Below are 21,020 nucleotides of genomic sequence, written 5' to 3'. Positions count from 1 at the left end.
TTTTATAAGGGCCTTAGGAACAGCAAAATGACACAGAAACATACTTGGAGTATCGCATCAAACTCCATTTTCCATTGATTGTAGCAATTCTGACTTGCACCAGCTAGGAGTCAAGCCCCAGACTTTTTCGAGAAAAGGTCTGTTCTATGAGTGCCCAGGAACATCCGTAGAAGGCAAATAGCAAAATGCAGTATTTTAAAGGTAATTTGACTACAGCTTAGTGGTATATTTCTTACTGCCCTATCATGAGAAAGTTCCCTATACACATTCACATAGTCACAATTATTACTCAATGAGTACAAACGTCTTGGCTTGAAGCCATTGGTTATTAGTACCATGGGAAGTCATCACTGCCTTAAACATATTCCCCACAATAGTTAAGTATTTCCCTTAATTCAGGACTGCAGGAAAACAAGACATATATAAACTGAGTAACTTAAAGCTAGCCGTGACTTCAGAAGCATTTTACAGTCTTTTCACCCACATTGGGCAAAATAAAGTTCACTTCCCAGACAAATTGGTTCCTTGTGAGGCCACAGGATGCTGCACAGAAGCCACTCAAATGCATTAGTAGTGTCCCAAAATGGCAGACTGGTTTTGCTTTCAGCTCTCGTCAGTTCAGCTGGCACAATGATAAAAGATTTTTTTTCTCAATTAATATCCCATCCTGACACTGTTTGCCAGTCTTTGAAGGTCACAAAGCAGTCCTGTGTCAGCCTGACACCTTCCCCCTTCCCCATATTTCTTCTTCCTCTCTGGGGAAATTTATGTCCGCCTGTGGCATCTGTCCCCTGTCCTCCTTTTGTGAGCACCAAGCCACAGCATACGTTACATTTAGAAATGTTTTCTGACCATAAATTACCTTCAGCAGCATCTTAGAAGCCTTCTGCTCTCCTTCACTGACCTCATGGCCCTGACACTCTGGAAGCATTTTTCATTATCTCTCTTAACCTCCTGTACAAGCTTCCTTTCATTCTCAGCATTTGCTTTTCTTATCTCTTTTTGCACTCTTAATTTCATTCTGTAATCTGTTCAAGTCTCCTTCTTTCCCTGGTGTTTTACACCTTAGGCTTGGTTACTCCTTACACGTCCAGCTGTAACAATCCTTTGAGCTGCACAAAGTTTTCTGCTCCCTCTGGCAGCCCACTTAAGCTCCCTCATCTCACCCACTTGCCTCATGTCCTTCCCCTTCATCTCAGGCTTCAGGGCTGAAATTCAAGTACCATCCTCAGCAGCTGCCTATTCCCCAAAGTTTTTGCACCTCCCACCTGATTAGCCTCCCTTGCTTGGGCCCTGAAGCCAACATGGAGCAATGTGAAGGCACTGAGCAATGTGAAGGCACTGAGCAGTGTGACAAACCCAACTGGAAGCCTTGGAGTGCACTTGAGTCAGTGCAAAGCCACACTGCTCATTCACTCAGTCACCCCAGCCTTCAAACCCACCCCCAGCACTCCAGCACTGGGAACAAAATGCTTTCCTTTCCTGTCCTATTCCTCACTTGCCACTATGAATTGTAATGCTGCCATAGAGGTGAGTTACATAAATGATAATCCACACTCCTTTGAAACTCAGAAGAAGTTCAGATTCAGCTCAAGAAATGGAAAAAGCCTCCAACAGGTTCTCATTTTCACCTTTCCCAAGGAAAAGTGAACCAAAGAAAAATACTGATCAAGAGAAAAAATAGGACGAAGAATTTAAATCTCAATAATGTTAAAGTTTTCCTATGGTACTCTTTGAAATTAGTGGGATAACACTGTTCCTATTGATTGTAAGGAAAACTAATCCAATTCACAAGTACAATTAAATAATAAACTTCCCCTTCTCCACTTACATTTCCCTGGAGATGTTTTGCAGAAGAAAAATCTCTTCTGCCAACTGAAGGGGGAAGCAGCCTGCAGTTTGCTGTGGAGAAAGTTAGCTTTTGTCTGAACCAGCATCCTTTCAGTAAATACCATGAAGCAGAAATAGTGTATAGCTCACATTTACATTTCCAAATCCTTACCAAAAAAAGTGACTTTTCACTGGTTTCACCAACAGCAAGAGCTGCTTGGTCTCTCATCATGCTTAGGCTGTTTCATTGCCTGAGCTCACTTTAAACATTGTCTTTTTACAGTCACTCTCAGAAAATGTGGATTTGAACAAAGTTGTGGAATTGGTTAGTTGGCAGGTAGCTAATGTATAACGTATGCACATTCAGTTCAGATCAAAAAACTATTTTGCTAGTGATGTTGTTTTCAATACTTGATCAGTCAGAGACAGATACTTCCTCTTCACCTTCTCATCAAAATATGGCAAATTTAGTCCTGTTAAATGCTAGAGACAGTGATCTCTTCTGACTACAGCTGGTGATCAGATTATGCCCTGAAGCATAATGACTGCTAACACTTCTCCCTTTCATCCCAATTACTGCCCTTGCTGCCATGCACCTACCCCAATCTTCTGAGAAGCTACATCAACAGGCAAAAAAAGGGATAAAATTCAACTGTAGTCTAATAGCTAATCTGAATATATTTTTATATTGATAATTACTGGAAAATAAATTATTTTGTAAAGATGAGAAATTTTTTCAGCAGAACTGAAAACTTTTTTTTGGGCAAAAATCAGTTTTCCCAAAACGGCAAAGAGTACATTCCTCAATAAACAAAATGTACCTTTTTTAAGTGTAAAGTACTGAAGTTTTAATATACTTGAAATGTCATCAATATCGACAGAAAACACTTTTGGACACTGAAATGCAAACTTTTTTGCATGGTTAAAAAAACTTAATATTAAACTAATTTGCCCTTTAAGAATCAGGGGAGAAAAGTATGGGGAAAAAAACTAAAATACTTCTAGGGAAAATGCAAAGCAGTTTCAGTTTTAAACTGGAGAGAAGGAAAGAAGGAACAATCAGCAATGAGTAATATTGTTGAGGAGTGAAAGCATTTCAAAGAAAGAGCAAGGATGGCAGTGTTTCAAAGCAGAATACAGGAGCTAGAGGAGGACCCTGTCTCCCACACCGGATTAGATCAGCAGCTCATCTGCTTCCAGTAGCTTGAACCAATGAATCTCTAATAGCGGATCAGTGTTCAGCAGATCTCAGGTCAGACACAGCATATTTCATCTTAAATCTTTGCCCTTCGCTATTATATAATTTTTAGGAAATTCATTAGCCAAATAAGAACCTATTCTAATCTTTAATCTCACTGAATTAATTCTCTCAACAACATCCTGCTGCAATGACCACTACAATTTATAGGCTTTTTTCCTACATGTTTTCCTGTTATTTGTCTCCTTCCTAAGGAAGACAAGTCAAGTCCTTTCATTTGCTCTCATTAACCAGTTCTTTTCATTATTTCATATCATCTCCATTGCCTTATCTGAAGAGTAAACACCACTGAGGAGCAGTTCCTTTTGACTTTATGTACGTCAAAACTGTTTTCCTTTCCTGGCTCAAAACATATACATGTAAGTGCATTTACTTGACAAGAAAAAGATATTTAGGAACAGAGGAGAGTGTGTGGCTTAAGAAATAGTATCTTTGCCTTTTCTCATGGTTGTGACCTCAAAAATCCCAGGTGACCAAAGGACAGTTACTGGCTGGTGAGAAGTGGTCTGGCACAGCCTAGAGGTAGCCCTGAGTGCAGGTGAGCAGAGGGGACACACACAGGCAAGGGAAGGGATATCAGGCCAGTTAATCATGAAGCAGCTCTCTCCATACATATTTCTTTGCCTTTATTTGCAGCATCCTTCACTGCCACCACACTCCTCAGCCTCACCTAACCCAAAGCAGCCCACCACATGCAGGTTTGTATAATCAGCAGACTGTACCAACACAATTCTGTTATTTCCTTTTAACTCTTGATTTGTGGCCCTATTTCCTGGGGATATGCAGTAGGTCCCCACTTTTCTCACTGAGAATGAGCTCCCTACTTCCTTTTACTTACCCAGCACAGTGTCAGTATGATTAAATGTGTCAGGATAGACTGTGGTTAGTTCTCACCACTGAGGTTGGCCGCTTACACTTCCCTATCCACTCACCCCCTGGCTTGCCTGATGGCTCTCCCAGCCACACTGCAATGACATCACCCCTGGTCAACAGTCTGGGGTTAATTTTTGTTTCTGTGTCTGGCCATTCTCAGCCAGCTGAGCTCCAAACCATTGATCTGTTCCACACTTGCTTCTCAACAGCCTTCAGTTAATAAAATTCTTTCTTCTGACCCCATTCAGTGGGGTGACTTAGCAATGTAAAGATGTTTGCTACCAAGGCCAGTCCCTTGGGCCTGCATTTGACTGTTCTTCTAGCAGAGCTTTTGATTTATGTAATAACACTTTTTCCTTTATCCTTCCAATCATGGAAAATGTTAGGAAATCCCATTGCCAGTTTACTGTCTCATTGCCTCTGGTTTTAAGACAGAAGAGTTGTACTTCAACCACAGCCTTCCAGACCATCCTTCTCCAGTTGCCACAAACTACTCATCCCTGCTCTCCCTGCCATGCCACCCATTGGATTTTCCTTCTTATTTACTAAACCTTCACATTCAATATAACAAGCAAACACTCACATCAAACTGCTCTGCACTACAGATCACAGACAAGGAATTAAATACTGTACGTTCTTCATTCATCTTTAATGTCATTACAAGTCTGTTAAAGGATTTGTGTCCATTGAACAAAAAAAGCTGGAGGCATTACTGCAGCTGAATTCAGATTGCTAAATGTTTAACAAAGATGCTGACATTACAAAAGCTGGAGTCTCTGATCTCTCCTCTTGAAAGCTATTCAGGTTGGTTGCAGGGGAAAACTATGTCATGGGCACCTGGGCACCTGCACTTTATTCTGTCTCAGTAACCCCCTCTCAGAGGAAGTGAAGCCATAAGGTCCTGTCCCAGTAACAATTAAGAGAAACTAATGAAGAGCTGGTTTATAGCTTTTTCCCAATCCTGATGTCCTGTCTGTGTCTGGAGGGCAAATATAAAACATGTTTTTCAGTGCTACAGAAGGAAGTACAAGTAATTAGTCCTCACCACACAATTCACACATGAGGTTAATCAGGCCCCTCACTGGTTTTAAAGCAGAGGGGACAAACAGGAGGCTGAGTGCTCAGCCAGAGGAGGAGGTCAGCATGAGCATTGGGGGAGGCAAATGGAAGCATGTGTGCATCAGCAAAAGAGGGATCTGAGTAAATGTTTTTAGGGAGCCTAGCCTGGCCCTTTCTTCTTCCCATTATCCTGCCTTTATCAGCTCTGTGATCTGTGAAAGATTGTCAGAGGAGCCCCTTGAACCTGCCAGTCTCACAGTTGTGCAAAAGGGTTCACTGCTCCACAGAGCTGTGCTCTCTAACAGACCCAGAAAAGGCACCACACAAAATTTTCCCCGTCCCCAAATCCTCCAGCCTGCTGCCCTTCTCTCATCCACGGTGGGAGGCAGCACTTCAGCTTCTCCTGATGTCAGATTTCTTGGCTCAGAACACGCCAGGTAACACATCAGGGACAGAGGGGACAGTTTTTTCTGTGTTTAAAAATATCAAAAGTACAGGTGGTTTACTTGGAATAGCTGCAATTCCATTTCAAGAGAGAAGATTTTCCTCACCTTAATGCCCCATGAAGGACGACTACAGTTTTCTCTCTAAAACATTGCTTTTATTCCTTCAACTCACACATACAACACCAAGCTAGTTCTGTAATATCTTATGTAAATCAAGGATTTCCTAGTGAATGTCAGAGGCTCTCATGATGGGAACCTTTGCTCCAGGACTTTGTAGATGACACAACACACGGCTGCAAGATGTGGCATGTCCACCTTCCAGTTCATTGCTGAGTTTGTCCAATGTTAAAAAATCTGGACTGGGAGTCCATTGGGCTCATGAAACATCAGCAACTACCATAAGAAACCAAAATTTCTTTGGTCTGCAGAACATACCATCCTCTGAAATTAGGCATTTGGACTTAACAGAAACATACTCCTGTTTAGAAACACCTACAATACAGGTAATAATAAACTCTAGCCTCTCTTTTCAGGGTTTCCTCATTGCAGAGCATTTCCCCTCCATGACCAGCTTTAGCTTTCTTTATTAAACAAGTACACTACCCCTATCATAAAGATCTGGCTATACTGTCTGAGGTTAGGAGAATTCACTCCATTCTTACCTTCAAAATCCATGAAGAGCTTTGCTTTGAAAACACCCGACTCTTAAAACACAGGGAGTTCAGTTACTGTTCATGGGTTTGCTCAAATGGAGCAGCCCCCTGGCTTTATGAGCACAAGGTTCACTGCCTGTCTCATAAAATCTGCAACAGAGAGGGTTTATATTCTGAAGAAGAACCCCACACAGTATCTTTGGTGCAAATAAAAGATTTTTGCTCTGTTTCTATAGGACATTCACAATGTTTTCTTTAAACAAGTGTGACTCCACTTTGTATCAGGCCTCAACTGCCGTATTTTTGCAGTAGTATGGTGCTCATTCTGTATTTATTTTACAACCTCATCAAGATTTCCTTATTACTGATGTATTTCTCTCAGCAGTATGTTTTCACACTGGCTTCTGTTGCCCTCAGTTTTTACAGGTAAAATCCATGTACATATGCTATAATTGCATACACATAACTTTTTTCAAATTTCTTAGCAGCAAACACAGTCCAGAGGATGCCAAGGCTGGTACATACAATCCTGCTAAGAAGCAGAGGGAAAAAAAACTAATCTCAAACTTTTCTGTATTCTGGTAAATATAAGATGAGGTGTTTCCTCTCCCTCTTTCAGGCATTGTTCATGTAGTATCAGGCTTTCCCTCCTAATTCCATTTTTCATCCTGAAAAGTTTTTCACTCCCGAGCTAGTCCTATTGACTTAGGTGGTGCTCCAGACAGGGCAAGGGATTTGTCAGTGAGGATCAGATTGCAAAGTCAGGGCCTAGGATAGTAAAATCTTCCTTGTCTGGCATTCCAGTGTAAAGTGCTGCGAGCACTTACCCTGCTCTGAGATGGACGGCCAGTATAACGATATCGGTGTCGGAAACATTTCATAGTGCTTTTCAACAGTATGCCAGGCAAGAAAGGTTTCCAATCTCTGGCCCTCACCCTGCAATCCAATCCCCACAAATAAACCCTCACCCCTATACAAAGTATTATGGAAGTTAATGGGGCTCTAGACAGATACAGACTCTTTCCTGAGTGACATAAACAGAAAGACTGTGAGTTTAAGGCACAAAGGGGCTAAAACTTGACAAAGCCCTATGCAAGTACCTTTATTTTTAAGCCAGAGAACTTTTAAAGCAAGTGAGCTGGTCATAAGGGGTTTGAAAGTGATAACAGAGAGAAATTGGAAGGTTAAATGGTTGGTCTCCACAGATTATTTGCATTCTTTCTCAGAATGGTCAAACACTCACAGATCTGGTTTTTACTCCATTCCTAAGACTGAAGATCCACATACACCCCAGGTCTGACCCTTTACCTGCTGCACAGTAGTGGGATGCTGAAAAGTGCACCCATCCTTTAAGCTCCAGTCCAATGGAGAACTTGTTTCCATGTTACTTTGAGCATGTGAATCCATGCCATTTTTCTTATTAAGTCTGCCTGAGCGTCTGCAGTTATGCACACTTAAGAGTTTTGCTGGATGAGTGCTCTTTGTTTCTGGAAGGCAGAGAAAATGCAGGCCTGGAAACACCAACTAGTACAAGTCCACCTCTCATTTGTCTCACTTTTATAACTTTGAAACTCTTCCTTCACTTTGGTAATAATGTAAAGTATCAACTAAAAATTGCAATGCATGCATTTCATTTGAGTTTTATTGCCTTAACAGACAGCATTAGATTACAAAAGAGGACATTTTTCTTCTCAGTTTTAGCTTATTCTTATGATTTATGATTAGATACAGCAAGAGTTCATAAACTTCCCCGACCTGCTGACAGTTTTTACAGGCTCCTTGATTTATTTCCATCTCAAACTTAACAGCTTTCATGTGACTGATATTCCTAGAGTCCTGGCATGGCTGCAGCACAGCCTGCAAGAGCTCCTCTAATCTCCATGTTACTAATTTAAATGAAGTCTTGGTCTGTTGTTTAAAAAAGACATTCGTCATCTCACGGAGGTTTACAGATCCTCTTGTAATGTAATGTCAGACACTTCTGAGATATGAGTTTTATGAAGCCTCCCGATATTGAGTGTTGTAAGACACACCAAGGTCACTTCAATATGCCAAAGAAAAAAAACAAAACATTTGCAAAACAAGAGAAGAGGAATCCCTAAGAAACTGCATTGTACCGGGGACATTTAGAAATGATTTATACCATCTGTGAGTACATTTCAAAGATAAATCTGGTATTGGGGAAAAAAGCAGGGGGAGGATAAATTTGAATCCAGAAAAATCCACAGACACTCAGCCAACAGCTATGAGTTCCTGATAAAAAACAACTCACAGAGCAATATTCTCACAGTCATAGAGGTTGCAGCATCAACAGTTTCCCAGTGTGCTCCGAAGCTACTGTGCTAACTAAGGCTGCTCTTTCAGCAAAGATGCAGCTGGCATTCTGTTTTCATTGTACACTTTCCAAACAACAAAAAAAAAAAAGATACATTTTGTAATAACAAAGACCTAACTAGTAAGAGAGAGAAGAGGGAACGAGAGTGAGAGCACCATAAGAAAAGTGGGTGTCTCTCCAAGCTCACGCACCACCCAGTTGAAGACAGAAAGATATCATTGTTTTTGTCTCTAGAACATTTAAAAAGTGGCAAAAGGTAAGTGATGGGAAGGTGTATGAAGGCAGAAGGAACCTGAATGGAATAGATTAGGTAGGGTTTTTTTGATACCAATGGGTACAGTAGAGAGAACAAGACCCATAAATATCCAGGGGGCTCTGGAGGTTCTCCAGTGGGTATGCTTAGACATTTGAGGTCAACCGTGATCAAGCCTTAGTCTGACAGAAAATTGCTTTTGTAATATTTGTAGATCAGTTAAGAAATGACAAGCAACACTAGGTTATGACACACTGGTGATATAAATACAGGTTGCCCAGATCATATGATTGATTGAACCCTTTTATTTTTGCTGAAGAAATTTAGCTAGTGTTGCTGGCAACACACACAGAGCACTAAATAAACGTTACATACAGTAGCTTGTCAGAATTTATAAAAGAGCAATCGACATTTGCTTTACTGTCAAAACATCAGCCTACGAGTTTCCTCTCTTTGGAAGGAGAATGTGGGAAATAAAAGAATGCTATAACAGGGTATTACCTTCAAATCACAAATGCAATGGGTAAGCCTGCACCAGAAATGAGAGCTGCTCTCATGCAGTAAGCTCTGCCTGTCCTCTAACAAAAAAAAAAAAACTGCTTGGGAGCCTCATTGCGACAACCCACCAGCAGCAGTTGCTGTATAGCTCAGAATATAGAGGAAAATGTGGATATATCACAGAGCTTCCTATTCCACAGTCCAAACACAGATACTTTCACTGCAGATGGATGTGGAAAAACAGTGCTGTACAGTGCCTGCAACTATATTGCAGTGAAGTGGATTATTAAGAATACAAGACTTTACGCCTAATTCAGAGTTTGCACATGCATGGGAATTAAAGTCCACAGATCTTGTTCACAATTACACTGAGTAAATCTTAAGATTTCTTTCCACTCTTCAAACAACATAAAAGAGACACATTGCACATGAAATAAAAACTCCCAGCAGTTTATCTTCCTAGGATTACATAGTGTTTTCAATGTAAAAATCACATCCTCTGTTGGGCAAAGGTTCATTTTACAGACCAAATCTATTGGATCAAAACAAAGACTGCAGTAAATCAGCTTTGTGGAGCTATGCTGATTTTTCCTTGCTGGACTGTATCTCAAGAACCACCTTTCAGGCATTTGTGTAGGAAGAAAAGTTTGTTATTAGTATTACCCTGGGAGATGCCTATTATTCCCTAGGGAGCAAAAAAGAAAAAAAAAGCCCAGCATCCCATGACCTACCTCTTCTCACTCTGATAAGGGCACAGAACATGTGTGTGCGCAGACAGATCAATTGTCAGCAAGACAACCCTGCTGCATTTAAAGACATTGCATTAATTAACACATTTCTAAAGAGTATTTGTGTATCTAGGTATATATTTGTCCTTTCTTACAGGATCTCTCACAAGGAAACCCTCACTCTCCCTGAGTGGTAAACTCACCTGCATCAATCCTCTGCAGAACAGTGAGTTCAGTGGGACTCAGGAGCCCAAAACTGCAACTTATAAACCAGCTGAAGGTGTATTTGCACAGACATCCATTTCCTCACCTCTTCCCATGGGCTTGCCGGGGACAGCAAACTTGGGTAACAGGTCAAGGACAACCAATTTTTCATCCTTCATTTCTGTTCTAACTTTTTCTTGCTTCTGCCTGCTGGGAAACGAGTAATAATCTGCATTTTTGGTCATGTAGAGCAAATGCTGTCTCTGGCAGGAGATGTGCCCTCCTATAGAAAGATTTGAGGTCTTAAAATCAGTAGCATAGTCCACTATATCTGTTTTAACCCTCTTTTCTATGTTTTTCATTCCTTCTTAGAGGAAAAGGAGATTTGACAAGAACCTAGTACTTCATTGAGTATTAATGTCTCTCTTTTTAAATCTGGAAATAGCAACAATCACAATGACTGTGTTTAAGTAGAAACTTTCCTTTACATTATTTTTTTTTCTAACTACAAGGTTAAAAAAGGGTAAAGTTCAAGTACATTCCAGGCTAGACAGAGCAACTCAGGACTAGACAAGTCCTTTCAAATACTCTGAGTCACATTGTGAGCAGCTTCTACATGTTTCAGAAAGACAAAATATATCTATCTCTGGGGCAGTGCACAACATTATTCAGTCCTTCCTTTACTGGATGGAGTGAGCATGTGTCAGTCTGTCTGTTATTTCTTCTGTCATGGTAAGAACTGGTACCCAGATTTCATATCCTTCAAACAGTAAAGGTCAACAGATTGGTGGTAAGAGGCAAAGCTTGAAATAGAGCTAAGAAGGAAACAAAAGAGGGAGGAGAGAAAACAAAGAATTTCAATATCATACACTAAATACCTAGATGTTGATAAAACAATCTTCAATGGTTACCTGACAGGGTTTCACAGAAGGAAACTTGGGAAAAAAAAAACCAATATCTATCCATTGTGCAGCATTTTTCTTTCTAACTCAATTGTATCCTTTATATCAGACTTTCATCTTCCCAAAGCTAACTCTGGGCATATTTACAATAAAAATAGAAGTTGGATTTGTTACAATTTGTTGAGACTGCAGATTTCCAATTAAAGGTGGGGATATTCCTTCTGTCTGTACAGGTTTTTACTTGGCTACTGAATGTAAACTAAATGACCCTTTAGAATAGCCTCAAAAAATCACAAACACTGGTCTCCTTGAGAACCCATGAAGGATGAAAGAGAAGAATTCCTGCTTTGTTGTCTAAGGTTTACTCAGTAAAAGGTAGAGAATGTGAGACTTCAGTAGTTGTATACTGATTGTATGGCTTTATTTCCTAGAACAAAGACAGTGTTCCTTCAAAGAACACTACTAGTAGCACAGGAAAATCATTTTAATATTTGACATCCGTAATATTTTACGGTGCGACTGGATTTTGTTGAAGTGAAAGGAATTTATCCATGCCAATTAAATAATTCACTGCATAGTTCAAAAGACCCTGATAAGAGGTACACCACAAACCATACTGCTTTTCCTGCTTTAATTATGAATTTGTAGTTGAAGCACATGACAGGGTTTCAGGGCTGGGCTCCACTTCCCGCTCTGTGATGGGTTACTGGGGGCAGCTTCCTTCATCTCAGCCTTCCTGAGCCACATCCTTGCTGGTGTAAATCAGTACAGGTCCCCCAACTGAAAAGGCCCTCTGCTGATTTACACCAGCTGTTAACTTGACCTCTTGACCAAGAGGAAAAATGGGAATGGAAATGCATTTTCTGTGTCACAAGAGTTGCTTGTTGATGTTGGTTAAGGCATTTAAGAAGTTTCATTCTTTTTAACGAATGAGACCAATATCTAACTTCAAAGCCAGTAAGGCAGAGAGGATTCAGATGAGTATGTTAGAGCCTTTAGAATGACTAAGTTGTGTACTACATTTAATTGATAAACAGCATACAGAAGAACATTCCAGGAACAGGGTTCAAAATTACATGTAGAATTTTCTTTCCATTTTCTTCCTTATATTTGGTTGAATATTTTCATTCTTTTGGATCAACAGAAATAAGAATAGCCAGATCAGCTGTGAAAAAAAATATCCTGCTGCTTTTGCTGTGGCTGCTCCTATTCATCAAGTGTTTTAACTAACACAGGGAAAATGGCTATTTCTTATGGATGGGGCTGTAGTATGAGTAAGTGAACTTCAAAGATGCCGGGCCAGATTGGATAGCAAACATCAAAAGCTTTTGACTCGTGCTGGGTAAACTTTGTATTCTGACACACAAGTTCTTATCTGTTCTGTTCCAGACTTGAGAGAGAGAGGGGCTGAATCTAACCAAATTACATTGTTTTTCCTTGTAGCTGCCAACTTGGAAAAATATCAGGGCACAAAGGAACCATTAAAAACAAAACAAAAAAAGACATGTTTTTGTTAGTTCCTAGGCAACACAATATTGCCAAGATGGTGGCTCCTATGAAAATTAGAAAATATTAGTTACACATCACACTGTTATTTATTTATACTGCTCTGTGAAGCATTTTTTTTTCCTTCTTGCAAACTGACAGATATTATGGAAAATCTGTTCTTTTGAGCAGGGTGTTTACACGACAACTGTTATGTATGTTTTGTCAGCAGCTTTTTCCATTTGTTAATTCCATTTCTATTTTAACATTTATTTTGCTAGTTACTGTAAAAAAAAAAAAAACCAACAAAACAACAGAGTATGAGATAGAGGGAGAGAGAGAAAGAGGAGGTAGAGGGAAAGAGAAGAGAAGAGAAAAGAGAAGAGAAAGAAAAGAAAAGAAAAGAAAAGAAAAGAAAAGAAAAGAAAAGAAAAGAAAAGAAAAGAAAAGAAAAGAAAAGAAAAGAAAAGAAAAGAAAAGAAAAGAAAAAAGAAAAAAGAAAAAAGAAAAGGAGTTTAAATTTTTTTATCCACCAAAATGAATCCTGTTGTTAAGATTGTAGAATCTATTTTAGAAAATTGGAAATCCTATCCCATGACTATTAATTGCAAACATTCCATAAGAACTTTTTAAAACCTCAGCCTGCTTGTTCATAGCACTCCAGGGCAGTGTGGGACACAGGAAACAAGTGTGTTTCACTTCACCTTCTTCATTATTCAGACACAATGTATTTACCACATGGTTCCTCCTACTCATGACAAAGCCCTGATTACATAGATGATGATGTTCCATGCTGGTGCAGGATTGAAATTACAGTAAGATGACAAGGAAGTGTAATAGCTCTTGGGAAATGTAATTGCATCTGCCTTGGAATCAAGTGGCAGACCCTCACATTTTGTAAAGTTTTACTCAAGAATTAAGCTAATGAGACTAGAAGGTCTGACTGCTTACCTTAGAAGGTAGAAGTCCCCTTAGAAGGGGGCATTCACATCATGCATCCTTTCAGCATTTTGATGGGAAGCTTTAAAATACAGTTGTGGAAGAACAGATTACAGTAGGGTATCATTGCTGCTTGTCACAGAGCACTTTTTTTCCACAAATATTCCGCGTGAGTTGTAGCACACACAGTCCTTCCATCACAACTGAAAGGTAACGTATCACAGATAGAGAGAGAAAAGAGAAAATGGAAGCTTCTCTTATTTAAAAAATGTCATTTCCTCTGATCCACAGTTCACAGACCTTCTGAGACTCTACAATCTATCACACTAAACTCCCACCTTTGAAACAGACTGAGGAGTAAATGCTCCAAGGACAAATTCCAAGTCGACACAGAAATCTGAGCATGTATGAACATTTGAATATGTTTCATCTGCACTTGTTAGAATGAGCTGTGTGAATGTGGGAAGAGGCCCTTAAGGAGAAAAAGACACCATTAATGCATCCCAACAATGTAAAACTCAAGACCACAGGTTTTTCAAGGCAGCCACTGCAGCATGCAGAGTCAGACCCCTTCCAGGACATCCTTCCAGAACATACCAGGAATCTTCCAGCAGCACTCATGGCTCAGGCAGCACTGCACAGGAGGGGTACAAACCAGAAGGCTGCTTCACCAAAGTCAAAAAAGTCATTTTTTACTGACACAACTGCTGTACTAAGACATCTTGGCCTTCCTTCTCACTCATCAATGGAGAAGAAATCCTGTCTGCATACCAGTATGAACAGCAACCCTTGGAATGGTCTTGTCTTCAAAGTTATAAGGCTTATTCAACAGAAATATTTAAAAACCTGGCTTTTGAAAGTGCAGATTGCTTTGAGGAGGGGCATAAGAACAAATGGCTCATCCATAATCAGGGTCTGACATGAGGAGATGTGCTGCTGTACATCTCAGTTTGCTGTAAATTCGCTTCCAATGTACTCCTGTCTTTTGCTTTATGTCCTGAAACAGGCACACTTGGGATGATTGAATTAATTTAATGAAACTATCTGAAGAATTTTAGATTTCACTCAGCTTTAGGGTAATTCTAAACCCCAGTGTCAGACTGGAAGTTTAATCACCAGTGTAAATAGGCCCACCATGTTAAGGCTCTTAAACAGCTAGGATATGGTTTCATGCAGACTTTCAAAAGCTACCCTCAAAATTACTACAAAACTGTTTTCAGTACTTACTAGCTTGTTCCACAGAGGGCTTCTTTTGGCTTCACTGCAACTCAAGTATTGGGGAAGACCAGAGATTGTTTCACTCACCTCAATGAGATTTTTCTGTGGCATCACTTTTAGACTATATGGATATTCCAAGACAAAACAGAGGACTCCCAGAGAAATGCTGTAGGAGTGTGAGAAATACTTGCTCTAAGAGAAAACTTGGGGGGCTGTAAGTCAAGAAGTATTAACCACATCTTTAATTTTCTTCCACATTTACCTATAACCAGTAAATTTGAACACATTTTGAGTCTTTGCTGCTCTTGTGGCAAACATAACTCATATCTAGTTGAATGATGAATTTGCAAACACCCAAAATGACCTGAAATGAACAAACAATCATTTTTCCAGCAGAGTTTGCACAGATATCTGCTTTATGGAGCTCTTAGTAAGGTAAAAATCATCATGAGAGAATAAATATTTAACTTGGGCTGCAATGGGAGACTATATTAACACACCTCTGCACTTCTGGATTTTTGCTGGAATTCTAAGCAGAGGTGGCAAGAAACCACAAAGAAAATTGGTTTCAAACTATGCTTAGATTAACTGCAATGTCATTAAGACATGCTATGAGTCACTTGTTGCATATCAGTTTTATCAAACAGAAATATTCAATACAATATAGAATTGGACTTTTCAGCATATACTGAGCAAAGTTCTCCAAGAACCTTAATTTATGTGATAAATCTAATCTCAGTTTGCTATGAGGCTTGCTGTCAAACAGCCATGGGCCCCATGTGGCAAGTGAGGAACAAGAACATCCAAGAACAGCCACACTAAGCAACATTACAAAGGAATTTATGGCAGAGGTATGATTTAACCCAAGCTCCTTAATCCCCAGCCCATCCCTGAAGCCCAGATTGGAAGTTTATCTCAACTGAATCAGCAGGGTTTTTTCTGATTCTTTTCACTGTATATCTCAGTTTGGAACAAAATAAAATAACAAGCAACCAGGAATAAGATAACTCTCATTTCTTAACTGGGATAGGCACCTGCCTATACCAAAGTTCTTCTAAGTTGGCTGGCTGACAAAACCCATTTTTGTTATCGTGGATCCCAAAAACCAGCGGCACCTTCTACAGGCACCAAAAGGCTTTGCTGCTTAGGTCAGGCTTTGCCCCTCCTTGAACTTGAACATGAACTTTGGTTGTTTGGTTTTTTATATGAGGGTTTTCCTTGGGTAGGCTTTTCTCTTTTTTTTTTTTTTTTTTTTTTTTTTTTTGGTTTGGTTTGGTTTGTTTAAAAGGCAGCCTGTAGGAAGGAGTATGCAAGGATATCAGTTTTGACACCATTGTTGACATGGTATATATGACTACCATCTTCTGTTGGATTTGTTACAATCCATCTTCTGTAAGGACTTTGGGAAAGAACTATGACCTAAACCAGCTTTGACCCAAGCCATCACATCCTGTGAGACATGGACTCAGTCCTGCCAGTACCCTCCCCAGCCAGGTGAGGTTCCCTATTTTGAGAAGCACAGGAACCCAGGTGTCCCAGACTCCTTAGACAAGCAGAGCCATTTCTGCGTGAGTTCAAACCCAACTAACGTTTGCAGCATCTCTGCCAGCACAGGACACTTGTCTCAAAGCTGCTTTTACATGTTTTTCTCTCTGTGCTGACTATGGCCTACAAACATCTGAGTGATCAGGTGCTGCTTGGTGAGCAGGGGTGTGTGTGAGACGATGCACACAGCCACTGGCATGTGCAAACGTGGCCTCCTGTGAACTCTCGGTACTGTTTCATTACCTGAATTCTTTTAATTAGCAAACATCTGCCAGCTCCTGCACTCTGTCAGAATATACCACTGTTGTTCCCTTTGTAGTGCCTTTCATAACAAATGTAAACAGGCGGAAGAAAAACCATGCTGTTATCATCTTTTGATTTTATGAGTAGCTGGGACTGTTTAAACTATAGATTAACTTTTACAGGCCCATCTCTCTCCCCCAGCTCCCCCCACCATGTGTGAATAGCCAACTTTCCAGTGTGGGTGTGTCAGGTAAAGATCATTTTAGTAGATGTTTAAAAGGGAGGGAGCCTTGTTTCACAAAAACTAAAATCATAACAGTTCATCTTTATGTATGTGTATGCGCTTTGTCACCTCTCCTCCCCACAGCCTCAAATGAGTCTACATTCTTTGGGCCAACATCCCAGCCATGTGATGGGTCTCCTGTGTGCTACCATAATTGCAATGCTGGGGAATGATCCTCCAGGAAATTCAAGAAAATTAGTATTTTCTTGCTTTTTTCATGTCAATGTTTTTTACAAAGCTACCCTTACTATGGCACACAACTCCAGATCTCTGACAAAGTGCAGACCAGACTGTGAATACATTGCCCAGCCCAAATGGGAATTACATGTCCTCCCAAGGGTGAGTTAACTGGGAACGGTGAAGAGAGTCAGCAACACCAATTCTTCCATCTGAGTGGTGTTGTGGGAGCAGGTCTGCAAGGTGGACCTGCTTAGCCAAGCACATCACAGGTTAGGTACAGCCTGGGTACCTTCTACAGCCTCACACAGAATGTTTTATGAAGATACATCACTGTCCCACCTCAACTGACTAAGATGCTTTTGTTTCCACTCAGCCTGAAAATTAGGTGTGGTTGAAAAAAGTGGAAATACCATGCATTCCTTGACTGCCTGTACTTCTCTTGCATTTTAATCTATTTCATTTGTCTTTATTTTAAGATTGCCCAAAGAACTAAATACAAAGACAGAAAGGAGCTATTCTGTGTAAGAGATCTTCTGCAATTGTCTTCTCTCACACTTCTGTACAAAATAAGCAGAGCATGTACTTCCAGGATTTCACTTCAGGAGATGCAAGTCAGCAACAAGAAATAAGAGTAAAATATACACAGTTTGAAGCGTCCCAGTGACTCAAAGCCCTAGTCCCCTGCTTCTTTTCCCATAAAATCTTTCCCCTTTAAATACATCTCCTTTCTCTTGGAACATATTTCAACTTAATCTGCAACCTTTGCTTTCTGGTTCTGAATGATTCCTACCTCCAAAATGCCTTTTTGCAACCAATTCTTCCCCTCAGCAATCAAAGGAGCCTTAAAACTTAGAAGCCCATCTCTGCTTGCTAACCCCCTTTTTTTCCCCCCATTATGCTGCTCTTTCAGCTCCAGTCAGTTCTGCCATTTCCATGATCAGTTCCCAAGAGGACCTCAAATGAGGTCCCAGGTGAGACATAGACTATTCTTTCCCTGGTCACATCATAATAAGTTTCATGTACTTCTCAGGGCTTTGAAGGTTGAAAGCATTTCCTATTACTCATTAAAAGTGAAGTCAGCGGCTGATGTGGCTGAGCCAGGCTTGGAAAAAGAACCTAGGTGTGCTGGAGGCAGACCGAAGGAAGGGCTTGAACAAGCATTCCTCAGTTCAGGAAAAGATAGAGAACATCCCACCAAAAATGCAGAAGCAAATTTCATTTTCCCCACAAATTTCCTACAGGCTATTTTTTTTTTTTTTTTTTTAATTCAAGATATTAGAAGTATCTTCTCTGAGTTTGGATTAACTATCAACATAAGCACTTGTGAAGAAAAGTCAGTCCATGCATACTACAGAGAGATGGTTTTTCTACATCAACCCTTTCTAAAGTGCTTGTAGCCACACAGAACATCTAAAGTGTTTGAACTTGTGCAATTAGAACAAGTTGTCAGGGACACAAAAAGCTTTTCAGAAGAGCACAGAAGCTGCCTGTATGTTATCTACCAGTGTCATATACCTTCAGCCTAGGAATCATCAGAGCCTAGGCAGCAGGATATGAAATAAAAATCTTCAACGCCAACCCTATTTCAGCAAGCTGCGATTTTTTTTCTCTAATAAACCCTCTTCCCTGCAGCTTTTCCTTCTGTCTCTAAGTTCTTCTCTTTTTTTGTTCTCTGCCCTCTGTACTTTTTCTATTTTTCCCCCATTTCTTTGTCTTGTCCCTCCTCTCCCCTTATTTCTTTTCCCCTTTCTTTCTCTGCTCCTCACCAGCACACATTCTCTCCATATCTCAGTCCCTCCTCAGTCCCAGTTCTTTGATTCTTTTTTCTTTCTTGATTCTTCCCTATTCTTCTCTCTCTTTCTTTTTCTCTTTGACCTGAATTAAATTGTTGCAGTTGTCTGTGCCAAGTTAAGAAGCCCTAATTTCTAGCCTCATTCCAGAACACAAACCTCTTTCCTATTACAGAATTCTTTTGACATTTATAATTCAAATTTTTAAGGAAAAAAGACAAGACAAAAAGTTGTCCTGAATAAATATTCTCAGAGATTGAGCACTTGGATCTAGAGTTTTGGTCCCATGCCCTGTGAACACTGCGTCCAGTTGTGAGAGTCAGATGAATTTTCCCAGATTTTGGCAAAGGTTGGCAGCTGGCAAAGCCTCATGAATGGCAGACTTCTGGTTCTGGATTTTATACACTGGCTTTGCTCTGAATCAAAACAAAATATCCAAAATCTGAAATGCTAAAAAAAATTACTTTGACTCATGACATTTAGAGTATATAACATAAGAAAAATATTTTAAAGTAGAACTGGAAATACATCCTTCCTTTCTAAATTCTGAGATGTGATGTCCTCCATAGACTTCTGCACAAAATTTTCATTAATTCCAGAGGATTTTTCAAACTTCTCAGAAAAGGCAGGAAGAAACCATGGCAGTCTGGAGATCCTTTAGAAATGGTGCTGTGATTTTAAATGCCTTGAGCTTGTATGGTCCCTGGCTACATACTGCTGTTCTGCAGTACATCATGACAAACAGGATCAAATGTCACCTTAGTCTTGGCATTCTATGGACATAACTGAGCCAGCTTTAAATTAGCTAATGTGACCTCTACTAGCACCACAGTTATGGTAAAATTGTGATCCCTATGAACCAAAGGAAACAGGGAGATAGTTTGCCCAAAACAAGGCCTCTTGTGTCTTGTCTTCACAGTTTAAAGGTAATACAGGTTTGGCTGCAGCATCTGGAGTCACTGGGTAGATTTCTACAGGGTATGAACTGCTGGGGAGGAATAGTTGTGTCCTGTGCCCTCACTGTCCCTAGCCAGCCCAAACACCATAGACCAGATTTCAGCTAGCATTTGCAGCCAGCAGGACCTGTGCAGAAGCAAGCTAAGCTGCTCACACCCTTTTGAGCAAACACCCCTGCACAACCATTGCTGAGCTGTCTCTTACATGACAGGAGCCCTGAAGGGTGGTGCCAGTAGCAGGAAGTGTCCTGTGTGAAGGCACACTGAGACACTGTGTTACACTCAGCGCTGTTTCTTGTTAATGGGACAGCTGAAAGGACCAAGCTGCCATTTGGACATCTGAGGTAAACATTTGCTTTCAGCCCATTTAAATCCAGGAGGCCCATCCAGCAAGCAGAGCTATGGCCCATCCTCTCTCACAGCCAGGGACACGTGCTCCCACACAGCCCTGTCTGAGCAGTGAATGGCCATGGTTTGAATTTACAGCTCAACCCCTGCCCACAGTGTACAGAAGGGCTGAGGCATCTACACACACTCCTGAGGCTCAGAGTTGTGCAGCAGTCTGTCATCACCCCCTTGTCTCTAGGACATGTGGACAAAGAGCCAGGGGCAGACTAAAGTGAATACTGTTGTGGATAGCAAACACCTGTATGTGTCCAGCAGGATCATTATATCCACCCAAAGTAAGCAGGACTTCTAAGACTCACAACACAGTGACCCCTCTCTCTTCTAGGATCCTTTCTTCCTTCTCCCATAGCTCATCTGTAAGTGGCTCTGTTAATTTCTTGAATTTTGAAATGTACTGTGATAGTCCTTTAGATTAAAGTACAGATCCTTCAATAGACAACTCTCATAGAATCCACTGAAGACAGGCAGGAAAGAAAATACAGACAGGAGTGGAACAAAGATGGAAGCTGGCATCACAGAGAGGAACAGAAGAGTAGATGGAGAAGCAGTACAAGATGATCAGGTTTACAGAAGCTATGGAATTCGGTCCTTATTGACTGGACAGGTCTTAGACCATGGCCAAGTCATTCCTACAAACCCCCTCATGCACCCTCTTGCACATCACTGGCAGAAGAAACAAACAGCTCAGGAAGCACCAAAGACACAAAAAGCTTGGTGATTGATTTAGATGTATCATTCTCACAGTGTCTTACAGAGGAGGGTATTTCTCTTTTTATTTGTTCATGAAACAGACATGCCGAAGGATCAAGGTTTTGACTAAAGATGAGCGAGCAAAAATGGGGAGTAAAGCAGCCCTCCGGGTTTCCAGCGCACTACCTAGGCAGCAGAGAGAACCAGCTTGAATACAGATATTGGAAATGCTGCTAAGGGATGA

Source organism: Agelaius phoeniceus, chromosome 3, assembly GCF_051311805.1.
Source record: "Agelaius phoeniceus isolate bAgePho1 chromosome 3, bAgePho1.hap1, whole genome shotgun sequence".
NCBI classification, from domain to species: Eukaryota; Metazoa; Chordata; class Aves; order Passeriformes; family Icteridae; genus Agelaius; species Agelaius phoeniceus.
The sequence above is the reverse complement of the archived record's forward strand: the minus strand, read 5'-3'. Positions refer to the sequence as shown.